We start from the raw sequence: 12531 nt of genomic DNA on the forward strand, positions 1-12531 counted from the left end.
GGGCGGTTTTCGTATCGATCACGGAGCGGTCACAGTGGGATATGATTAGTAAAATGAAACGCGTCTTTTCATTGCTTTTGTAAGCGAATGAGCATATGGCTTAAATGGTGTATGCTTGAGCCACACCCAAGCAGTTTCCTACTGCTATACTCTCCCCAAACCTCAACTGAAGAAGGACATCTCATGTCCTCGTGCAACAATGCGGAGGGGAGTTCATTCTAAGCCCGAATGGCACGTGGCATTAAAGATATTTTTTACTGGTGGTAGGACCTCTTGTGAGTCCGCGCGGGTAGGTACCACCACCCCGCCTATTTCTGCCGTGAAGCAGTAATGCGTTTCGGTTTGAAGGGTGGGGCAGCCGTTGTGACTATACTTGAGACCTTAGAACTTATATCTCAAGGTGGGTGGCGCATTTACATCGTAGATGTCTATGAGCTCCAGTAACCACTTAACACCAGGCGGGCTGTGAGCTCGTGCAACCAACTAAGCAAAAAAAAAATCACGGAAACGAATTGTGATAAACTCAACAATTCCAGAAAGTATAGTCGAACTCTAGGTACGATAGCAAAAAGATGAAGGTGTCGTCTCAAATGATTCATCAGAACTTAACGAAGCCACGTGCTCTATAATGTGCTGACTAAAATAATAAAATTGCGCAACAACCACACATCGGAATGATGCGTTTGTAATATTATTGTTAAAATTACTGATGAAGCCACATTAAACTACATACGAATTTTGTAACAATATGATATCAACTAATTGAAGAACATGTTACAAAATTAATTGACTAGATGTATTAGCTCAGACAATAATAATAAATTTTCGTGATTAACACAAATACTGAATTCGAAAACTAGGCATAACATAATATCTGTGGGTGGGTATCGAGAAGGCCTCCTCGGGGTGGTGCCGCAAGTCTGGTTGTAGTGTTGACCGTGGGAAGACCCTACTCTGACCGGGTTCTGACCGCGGACGGACATCGGACGTCGGGTGAAAAAGTACAGGGGAGTCGTTTAGTGAGCAGTGTCCTAAACTCCATTCCTTGGGCCCGCGGTCCGCTCTCAACACCTGCGGAGTCCGCAAATGTGTCCGCAATAGACCGTACAGCCTCAAATACTCCGCGCGCTCCCTAGACGCGGGACCTCGTAGGAGGTTCGGTTCCCAGCACGAAAAAATAAAAGGTCTGAGTTGAGTGACTGACCAGTTAGCAACAGATCTATGTACATCATGCAATGTGTTTCTCAATAAATACATTGTAATTAATATTTGAGATACTTTAAGTAATCATCCCAATAAAACATGTGTAATTTGCAAACTAAAAAAAATCCGCGGCGAGTGGATATTTTTGTTAGTTATTATCTACGAATTCAAACGTAAATGAAGATATCAATTGGCTGTTCGTCTTGATTGCTAAGAAAACGCCTTGTTAACCATGATTTGCCATAAGTTCAACTTCTATCTTTAGCTTTGACATTGGAAGATCACTGATGGAACTCAGTCAATTGACAAACGACGAGTCATTTACGGAAACGGAATATTTTAGCGAATACATAATATAGCTGTACGACAAATTAACATTACTGTTCCTATTAAAAAAAATGGATTAAATTTAGTCAAAGGTCGGTATTAAGGTCACCAAGAATGATAAACTCATCCGTAGCTATTTATACATATAAATAAATAAAGACTATTTTCTTTTTTATATTTTATTTTATACCGATTCTCGATTGCTTACAAAACAAAAGTTTTAATGTTAAACGTAAAATGAATTTTAAGGCATTAATGATTATGGTCGAATTTCGATCATCGGGAAAACAGTAGTTTGAATAACATCGGCCTATTTTTTTTCCCTACCTACTCGCTGATAGCTTAAAGAGAGATTCCATCTTCTCGCTGTCGGTAAGTGAGCCCACCGGCTCAATCTGAGAGAATTTGCTAACACGAGCCCTAGAAGTGCTTCGCAGAATTTACCACCGGATCGGAATCGCGAGAAGATCCGGCGAGAAACTCGGTGGGCTGTGTCTATGGGTTAGTTACGTCGCCTTAATTGTACTGACGTATTATTAATCAAGTTTACACCGAAAATTATTACAATTGTAATAGGATATCGAAAGTAACAAACTGTCACATATATGAACCCAACAGAAGATCGTGTATATGTGGCAAGAGCCAAAGTTTAATTTCTAAACGTTTCTCATGGTAATTCGAATTCTACTATTCAACGAGCAGTCAAACATAAAATTAAATACCCAAAAGCTTGTGCATTCGCTTGTGTTATGGGTATCATAAAAACACAAAGCAGAACAGAAACATAAAGGACCAGCACACACCCCTAACCCGGTCATCGTTCTCGTCGAACCCGTCGCTCGCGACGAAGGGCTCGGCAATTTAATTAACCCACAGACACAGCCCACTGAGTTTCTCGCCGGATCTTCTCAGTGGGTCGCGTTTCCGGCGGTAGATTCTGCGAAGCACTCTGTTCTTGCTAGGGTCAATGTTAGCAACGTCGTCAGGTTTGAGCGCCGTGCGCTCACCCACTTGTTAAGTTACGCTGACATAAGCTCTCAAGGCTTGTCAGCTGAGGTAGGATTAAAAAAAAACACTCCAATACCAAATGTATTTGATAAAACCACATTAAATGAGTCGGTTACCGCCCGACCAACGAGACTACAAAACCAGGTATAATTTGAAAGATATCACTTGTTTTTATTTGCTCAATTTAGATGTCAAGCAGACGGAACCAATCAGGCGTTAAATATTAAAATAGGCAAATAATATTGCATACTACAACGCAAATCGAATAATTCGGAACGTGTTACCAGGTCGTGCGTTAGTACAGAATTCATCCTGCCCCTTGCGTAGCTGTGACACATGAGTGTTAATCAAAAACCACTTCAAAGGTACCTCGACCTAAACAATACAGTCCCGGATCCGCTTAGTATACGGGAATGATTAAAACTTAAACCCAGTAAGTCCCAGTATAATGCACAAGCCGCGGCTTCCCACACGCAAATAGGGGGATGTCTAATATCAAAGGGATACGTTTTATAGCATTTATATCTGCCCCTATCTATACTATCCTCGTTTTTTTTTTTGTTTCAATTTCAAACCCTTTGTTATCGTTATGTCAATTCTAATTATGTGCATACGATTGGCCCTTAACGGAGTCGCAGAAACGACAATTTTAATTTTATTAATGTTTTATATAATTTTATATCTAGCTTTTGTTCTGAATGGTACCTTTTCCAAGCTCGACTCACTTTTGATCCTAAGTCATGTCATGAATTGGCACCGAGTTGATTTCATATGCTCGTTTGCACTCTTTTACTTATAAAAACCTAGAATATGACTTCACCGACACCATATTGGATTGAACTTAAGCAAATAATTTCAGTTTTCACACAAGCGCAAAAATGAAACGCAATTAAACCTCGGAGCCTGACCAGTAACTCTGGCAGTTATTACTTGTAATCTCATCTTCGCGATAAGAGGATCCCAGGTGTTATAATAAACATATATAAATTAGACGGCACTTGACACAGGACGCGAAAACTTTCTAGGTTCGGGACGTCAGAAATGATCTATGTATATATATAAAAATGACTTGCTGTTCGTTAGTCTCGCTAAAACACGAAAACGGCTGGTCGATTTGGCTAATTTTGGTCTTGAATTATTCGTGGAAGTTCAGAGAAGGTTTAAAAGGTGAAAAAATATGAAAATACTCGGAATTATATAAAAACAAACAATTTTGTTTTTTCTTTGATGTGTCCCCCGTCGGACGGATTCTTTTTGTTTTAAGTTTATTTTATACAAAAGTTTAGGTCTTTTATTTATCGATTGAGGCACTACCAAGTCTGTCGTGTCTGCTATAATAATATAAATAACAAACGCGAAATTATAACCGTAAAAGTGCTGATATTTTTTTTAATAAAAATACGACTTTTATAAAAGAATACACAAGAAAATTGTAAGTATTTGATACGTCGAAAGTAAATATAATGACAATAAAAAACGTTAATTAATTAACTAGTTAACTAACATAATTTTATGTCTGCGACTCAAAATCCAGAAGAAATATTGACCACATATTATAACTGTCACTATGTAATTTATTAATGATACAAAAAATTTCAATAAGCCGTTGCTATTGCTCATAAAAATACTTCCAATCAGTGTTCGTATAGGTTGGATATTGTATATCAAATAAATGAAATTTGTCTCGCATTTTGTCTTGTGACCATGACTTCTTTAATTATGATACTAAAAACTTTTCGCAAAACATCTCGATGCGATAGAATTTGTTTATAGCTTTTAAATTAGAGGTACACTACATTCTCATATAGAGGACAAGTTGAAGAAGTGTCCACTTGTAAAGAGCAAATTATTGTGGTAGTTTATGGCGGTGTTTGTAAAATCTCCATTTGCTACTATGGCGCCATCTTAATTTGCTTTTTTTCAGCGGACACTCTTTAATACACTCTTTTTTTAATGGATTTTATGACCTAGTAAGTAAGACCTTTAGTCAAGTCTTATTTTAATTTTCATGAAAACTTTTTTATATGAAAAATGATATTTTGAAATGAAATTGGAAGTTGATTAATATGAAACATGGCATGAAATGAAATGAAATGAAAACGAAATATAATGAAATGAAAAGAAATGAAATAAGATGAGATGATACAGGATGAAATATAATCTCAGTAAAATGGTGATCATTTACTGACTTTTTCAGTGGACTATTTGGATCTTATTTTGGATTTTTGGAGGATCCCGAGAAGGATTATTATTTTGGAGGATCTCTAGAAGTTACGTTCAGCGGCTTTGTTTAATTTTCCCACATTTGTGCACTTTCACAGATACCAAACAATAAATAAAACACCACTATTACACATTTAAACCTGAAGAAACACTAAACAGACAAAATAAAACAAATCACACACTTCACTCCTCGCGTTCCCGCCAAAAAGTCCTTGATACACTCAGATGGCGCTCCTTAATTCTACCCTCCATATTTTAAAGTCAAATTTCGTAGCCATATTAAATAATTCGTTAGTATGACACACGTTCACGGTATACGGTGTAATGCGTTCATGTCTACATTAAAATCGTATTTGTATGGGAAGCGTGCGCCAACACCGGACGCAGGCTCTCCAAATTTGGAAACGTAAAGGAACTCTTTGATAATGCTACCGAACGTAAAGCTTGTCAATGTTGTACTGAATAATAAGTAAACGTGACCTAAATCTATACGATTTAATCTGACATAATTGAGAGTGTACAAGTAACCGCCCCCTACAGGAATTAATAACGAAATTCATAATTTTGAGGCATAATTTATTATATCCTCTATAGAATTAAACTTTTTTGAATGTAGATTATTTACTGGCAATAAGTATTTGATATTTTAAGAATCGAATGTGGAACTGATGACTTTTTAGCGGGAATGTAAGTAGAGTCATGTTGTTTTCTTTTCTAATAATGGTGTTTCTTCGATTTTTGTCTGAACCAGCCTTGTGATAGGTAGTAATCGGAGACCATAGACAACAACAATGAAAATGCAGCCACCCTCCTTGAGTTCTAAGTCTCAGTTCAACGGTAGAATGGCTGCCTCGCTCATCAAACCATAGTGCATTCCTAATTCGCAGTAGAAATAGACAGGCTGATAGCATCTACAGAGACAGAGAGGGAATCTTCCAGACAACCGTTTAATTTACAGAAATTTTGGAAAAGATAAAAAGATACAGCAGATCTGTTGCGGTGTACTATTGGAAATACATTACTAGAAAATTAGAAAATTTAGAAGAATTAGAAAATATATACATACAATATAAAAATATATACCGTTTACATAATATAAAATAACTACTGCTACTTCTACTGCTACCAGTAGAATGATCAGGGCTCTAAAACTGCGATACTTGAAGACAAATATTTTTCTGTATGGAAGCTAGCGACATCTTGTAGCGGATGCCCCTAAACTTATATGTTGTTAAAGTTAAGGCATTTAATTATTGTTTAACTAAACACAAAAAAAAACATGCAAGTCTTTATTTGTTATAGACAAGTTGACTGTGGTTTCTGAAAATTTACAAAAACCTTCATTATAAATGAAATATATAAGTGCCATCTACAGGATTGAATGAGAAACTAATCGAAGCGAAGCCATCTAGTGGTCGACGCCCGTAAACTTGTTTATTGAGTGCTTGAGTTGCTTATCTATAACTAATTTATGTGTATTATCTATGGAATGATTGTAAAAAAATTATCTGTACAGTTTAAAAACATTCGCATACTAAAAGCTTTCACTGAGCTCTATAGCCGACGCGACATTTTCATTCACAAACCAGTCTTCTCAACGTTTAGTAGTAGCTTCTTTTTAATCAGTGTGCTTAGTGCGAGTTTTTTAATGATCTCGATAGCGTAAAAGTTAGCTCATATTTGTATATTTTTTTATTGCCCTTTTTGCAGACGAGCATACGGCCCACCTGATGGTGAGTGGTTACCGTCGCCCATGGACTTCAGCAATGCCAGGGCCAGAGCCAAGCCGCTGCCTACCGCTTAATACTCTCCACAAGCCTCGTTTGAAGAAGGACATGTCATAGCGCTCGGGAAACACCGTGGAAGGGGGAGCTCATTCAATAGCCGGATGGTACGTGGCAAAAAAGATCTCTGGAAACGCACTGTGGTAGACCGCAGTGGCTCCAGGTAGTATGGATGAACTCTACTCCGGTGGCGGGCGGTGCGATGGTAAAAACGAGATGCCGGTATCATCTCGAACAATTCCTCAGAGCACTCCCCATGGAACATACGGTACAGAATACAGAGGGAACCGAAGTCCCTCCGCAGACCCAGAGGTGTATGGAATGGGATCGTTTGCCTACGTTTACCGCTAGGGGCGCTGTTCCAACTGCATACAAAATTGGGCAACTTTTACGCTATCGAGAACATTAAAAAACTCGCACTAAGCACACAGAACATTGAAATGCGTTTACACGTCGCTGTCAACACCCTTTAGAGTATGAAATACATACACGCGAACATCTTGAAGTCTATAATTATACTGAGCTCACGGTCATTCTAAGTATGAATTTATTACAACTTAAGAGATGAGATTTTTATTTTTTTAAGCCGAATGTTTTTTTTTTTTTGATGCGAATATCTTAGGACTGTGCCATCTAGACGTGGACGCCACAGCATAGCAACCAAAAGTCCGAGGGTACAGTTGTCCCCGCAATAGTTGGATCATCCTTGACATTACAATTAATTTGGTTTTAATAGTTTATCGTAATCAACTAATACAAACGCGTCATTATGTTTTCCCAGGTGTACTATTGGTACTGACGATCCGCGTAAAACAAACAATAATGTTTCATGAACATTTCAAACGGAGTTATCTCTCAAATAAGCAATTTACCTTTGATACATCTATCACATTAATTGAAGTACCGAATCATTTTCGACCACAATTGAAATACAACTTTATTATTGACCGATTAAGCAATCATTTTGAATCTGAACCATTACACATATTTAGAATTCTGGTAGTATAACTTTGTTTTTTTTTTAATTGTCCTTGAAGGCAGACTAGCGTATGGCCCACCGGATGATGAATGATTACCGTCACCATGGACTTCAGCAACGCCAGGGGCAGAGCCAAACCGCTGCCTACTGTGCCTACCGTTAAGTACTCTCCACATGCCTCGTTTGAAGATGACATGTCATAGCACCGTATGGGGAAACACCGTAGAGGGGAGCTCATTCCAAAGCCGGATGGTACGTGGCAAAAAAGATCGCTGGACACGCACTGTGGATGAACGCAATGGCTCCAGGTAGTATGGATGAACTCTACTCCGGTGGCGGGCGGTGCGATGCTAAAGGCGGGAGGTACGATGGTAAACCATACCAATAATTGTATTGGTATGGTTTTAATAGTGAACGATCGCGGTAAAATAGGAGACCCGGCCCCCAGAAGTCAAGGCAGCAATTAGGGCGGTAACGTAATGGCTTTAAATGGTGTTCCGCACAGTAGAATTTTTAACACAACCCTTTATTACGAACTATATACTGCAATTAATTTGCAGTATTATTAAATCATTTAGCGGGCCACATTCGTCACACACAAACATACTATTTTTATTATTAACAAATGAAATAATAAAATGAAATTACCATTGACCAAAACTAGATTTGGTTTTAATCAAAATTTCCGAAGCACTTTACTCAAACAGATGATAAACGATTCATTCTGCAGGGGACCCTCATGTTCTGTTATTGTGTGCGGACGTGATTAACAGAAACATTGTTCAGATTTTAAAACGATAATGCCGGTACTGAGACATATTGTTACGCCGGTAAGAGTAACGCCTTCTATCGCCGAATAGTCGAACGAATATCGAAGGATCTAGTAGCACCTAGAACGCTCGAGAAGTGCAACGCCACCTATTGTCAGATAGCGGAAACACAATACTAGAGATGTGTGAAATAATCTCAATAATTCTAGGGATGTGGTATAGGCTATAAAATCGTTGCAGGGAAGTCACGCAGTCAGTGAGTAATCAGAACTACTCGAAGCGAAACAGCGAACGGATCACCTGAAGTGAAGCGGAAGAAGCGAATTGAGAATTTTAAAGTGTTTGATGAGTGTTCTAAGTGTTGAATGCAGTGTTAATTTGTAATTCGGTAGAATTTTATTTATCCCGAACCCCAGCGCGTAACAATATGAAGGATCTATGACAAAAAATCAAGATGTTCCTATGTGTTCTCTCGCTATATTCCAGTGATGGATATCGATCGCATGGTATATAAAGGCTTACACTAGTAACCAAGCGGGAAACAATACGGAAACAGGTCCTGTATCGACATAACGCAATCCGTGTTTCCACTAAATAATGACATAGTTTCAAGATAACACAAACAGCTGAAACAACCCTAAATTTAAAGGCGAAATAACTTAAAATCCCTAATCACATTATCTAAGTTTACATTATAAATATTCGAGAGAATTTAGTAAAAAATGTATAAAGATATATCAGTTAGTATCAAAAACATCATAACGTGTTGTTATAATACCTACAGCTGCCGTTAGAATTTCAAGGTTGCCCGTTAATAATGGTCGTCCATACAATACGGTCGCCTCACTTTCTATATTTGGATACGAACATTCTCCGAATTCATTTCATCATTTCCTTTGGTTTTCGCGTTTTTTTTTTTTTTTCATTGCTTAGATGAGTGTACGAGCTCACAGCCCACCTGATGTTAAGTGGTTACTGGAGCCCATAGACATCTACAACGTAAATGCGCCACCCACCTTGAGATATAAGTTGTAAGGTCTCAAGTATAGATAGAGTCTTAAACACAATTATTATTGAAACTATTTTTACAGCACAATCTCGCGGATTTTTCTCTACCTATTTGCTGGTAGCCTAAGGGGCTATTGGAACTATGCCCGGACGGGTGGGTGAGGTCACGGGCTCATTACTGGTGGTGGGACGTCCTGTGAGTCCGCTCGGGTAGACCTATAAACCTGCCTATTTGTGCCGTGAAGCATTTCGTAATGCGTTTCGGTTTGAAGGGTGGGGCAGTCGTTGTACTGCAAAAACTTACCACCACTTAACACCAGGTGGACTGTGAGCTCGTCCAACCACAAAAGCCATAAATACAAATTCAAAAAAACCTGATACAAATTCCCTTACGCTAGCCGTAGCAATAGAAGAGCTTCGCAGAATCTATCACCGGATCGGAACGGCGACCCACTTAGAAGATCCGGCGAGAAACTCACTTGGCTATGTCTATGGGTTAGTTCGCTCGTAGAAATCGACGAAGACGGTGACCGATGCTTGACGGGCCTAAAAACAACAATCTCGCTTCGTCCTTAAATAGGTAAAACGGTAAACATATTTCAAAAACTGAAAATCTAAAAATGAATGTATCTAACGCGATAAACTTTTTTAATTTACTGCAATGTTATCAGTAAAGTCCCGGTCACCACCCTCATCGAACCCGTCGCTTGCGACGAAGGGCTCGACGAGCGAATTAACCCATAGACACAGCCCACTGAGTTTCTCGCCGGATCTTCTCAGTGGGTCGCGTTTCCGATCCGTTGGTAGATTCTGCGAAGCATTGCTCTTGCTAGGGTCAGTGTTAGCAACACTACGGTTTGAGCCCCGTGAGCTCACCTACACACGTTAGGGTGAAGCTGAAATAGCCTCTCAAGGCTAGGTAGGAAAAAAAAAAAGTAAATGACGGCATTCATCTCACATGAGGTCGAAATCCCATTTGTATTGTATAACGGATGCCCCACCATGCAAACTGGAACGCACCAACACGAGTGCTTCGCGAAAACTTTAGGATTTAAACGTAAAACTAGTTTTAATTGCTTTTGTCCGTTTTTATATATATTTTATGTGGTATCCCACCTTGAGACATCATTTATTGTTGTACGAGTTACCTATCATTCGAACTGGATCCAAGATACTAGGCTGCACTAAAAGTATCGGGAATGGAATATTTCCACTGTTCCTGTCATATTAAAATCTTTATAATTGAAAACTCCTTGGTTTTAAAAATCGAATACCATTTATTTATTTAAAAAAAGATTCTCGGTCTTGTCACGAGGTTTTTTCAAACTTGTTTAGTCGTTGAGAAAATGGAATTGACTCGAGAAAATTCAAGAGCGATGATTTATTATGACTTTTGAAGTGGTTTAACACAAAAACAGTGTGTTGACCGGATGATTTCTGCATTTGGTGATGAAGCCCCATCTAAAACCACAATTTATCGCTGGTTTGCTGAGTTTCAACGTGGACGTGTCAAGCTCAGTGATGATCCCCGTCAAGGTCGTCCAAAAACTGCAGTCACCCAAGAAAACGTTGATGCTGTGCGTAAGCTGATTGAGGAAGATCGACATGTGACATACCGCAAAATTCAGGCAACTTTAGACATTGGCATGAGTATTGCAATAATCTTGCATGAACAATTAGGTGTAAAAAAGTTGTTTTCCCGATGGATACCGCATTCGCTCTGTGAAGTGCAAAAAGCGGCTCGCGTTACTTGGTTCGTCAGAACTCTCGAAAGATTCCACGCAGGATCCTCAAATGCTGTATACAAAATTGTATCAGGTGACGAATCCTGGATATACGCGTACGAACCCGAAACAAAAAACCAGTCACGAGTTTGGGTGTTCGAAAATGAGTTAAACCCAACAAAAATTGTTCGTTCACGGAGTGTTGCAAAAAAAATGGTGGCCACGTTTGTCTCCAAAACCGGCCATGTTACGACTATTCCTCTTGAGGGACAAAGAACGGTTAATGCAGAATGGTATGCTAGCATTTTTTGCCACAGGTCGTTTCTGAACTCCGTAAAGAGAACTGCAGCCGCCGCATCATCCTCCATCACGACAATGCGAGTTCTCACACCGCGCACAGAACAAAAGAGTTTTTAGAGCAAGAAAACATAGAATTATTAGACCATCCGCCGTACAGCCCCGACCTAAGCCCTAATGATTTCTATACTTTCCCTAAAATAAAGAATAAATTGCGTGGACAGAGATTTTCATCACCTGAAGAAGCTGTGGACGCCTACAAAACGGCCATTTTGGAGACCCCAACTTCCGAATGGAATGGTTGCTTCTATGATTGGTTCCATCGTATAGAAAAATGTGTCAAATTTCGCGGAGAATACTTCGAAAAGCAATAAATACATTTTTAAATAGTAATGTTGTGTGACTTCGTTAATTCCCGAAATTTTCAGTGCCGCCTTCGTACCCCACGAAAATAGCTACGACACGTAACATGACCTACCCAAAGTGGGTAGTAATGATTGTAATGATTACTCAAGAACATTGTAATGATTGTAAGTAATGATTACTCAATAATCACGTCTCACAATCAAGAAAATAAAAGATCGATACAGTGAGCACAGGACACAGTATTATCAATTCACAGTACCGTATTAACAACAAAATTCAATATAATTTTATATATTCTCAGAGTATGTTCAATTTGATCGAAGATTCGGAGTTACGTACACCGAAAACCGCATCTTATTTGTAAAACAGCTTTAAGCAATTTAAAAATCTATACTGTAAGTAATAATAATAATAATAATATAACTCTTTATTTGGACACCACATGTACAGAGTAAGCATATAAAACTTGGTAGCAAGTAAGCATATAAAAATTGGCGGCCTTATCGCTGAAAGCGATCTCTTCCAGGCAACTGTGCAGGGAGAGGAATAAGCAAACTAGCATGGACGGTGCTATATCTTAAAAAGCTAACATAAAAATATTTACTTATATACCAATAGTTAGTATAGATTTTTATAATAATGTTCATAATATGATCATTAGAATGATAGTCTTATTTGAAACAGTCAGTATGAGCTGCGTTATCTTAGAAGATAATAAAATAAAATAAAATACAAAATTGTAGTAATATTCATCAATTTGGGCATTGTAGGCTAAACAACGACAAGGTCGCGTGGCATAACCGCATAACCCAAAAAGTGCAAAAAGATCAAACAAGTTTCCG

The 12531-nt window shown here is 38.6% G+C and overlaps 1 protein-coding gene across 14 annotated transcripts in view; it reads right to left on the reverse strand.

Annotated features, from left to right (window-relative positions):
* The window catches only part of LOC101742265 (cytospin-A), a 104625-nt gene that overhangs the window by 33205 nt on the left and 58889 nt on the right, over positions 1–12531 (reverse strand). The window lies entirely within an intron of this gene.

Source organism: Bombyx mori, chromosome 16 (genome assembly GCF_030269925.1).
Source record: "Bombyx mori chromosome 16, ASM3026992v2".
Taxonomy (NCBI): domain Eukaryota; kingdom Metazoa; phylum Arthropoda; class Insecta; order Lepidoptera; family Bombycidae; genus Bombyx; species Bombyx mori.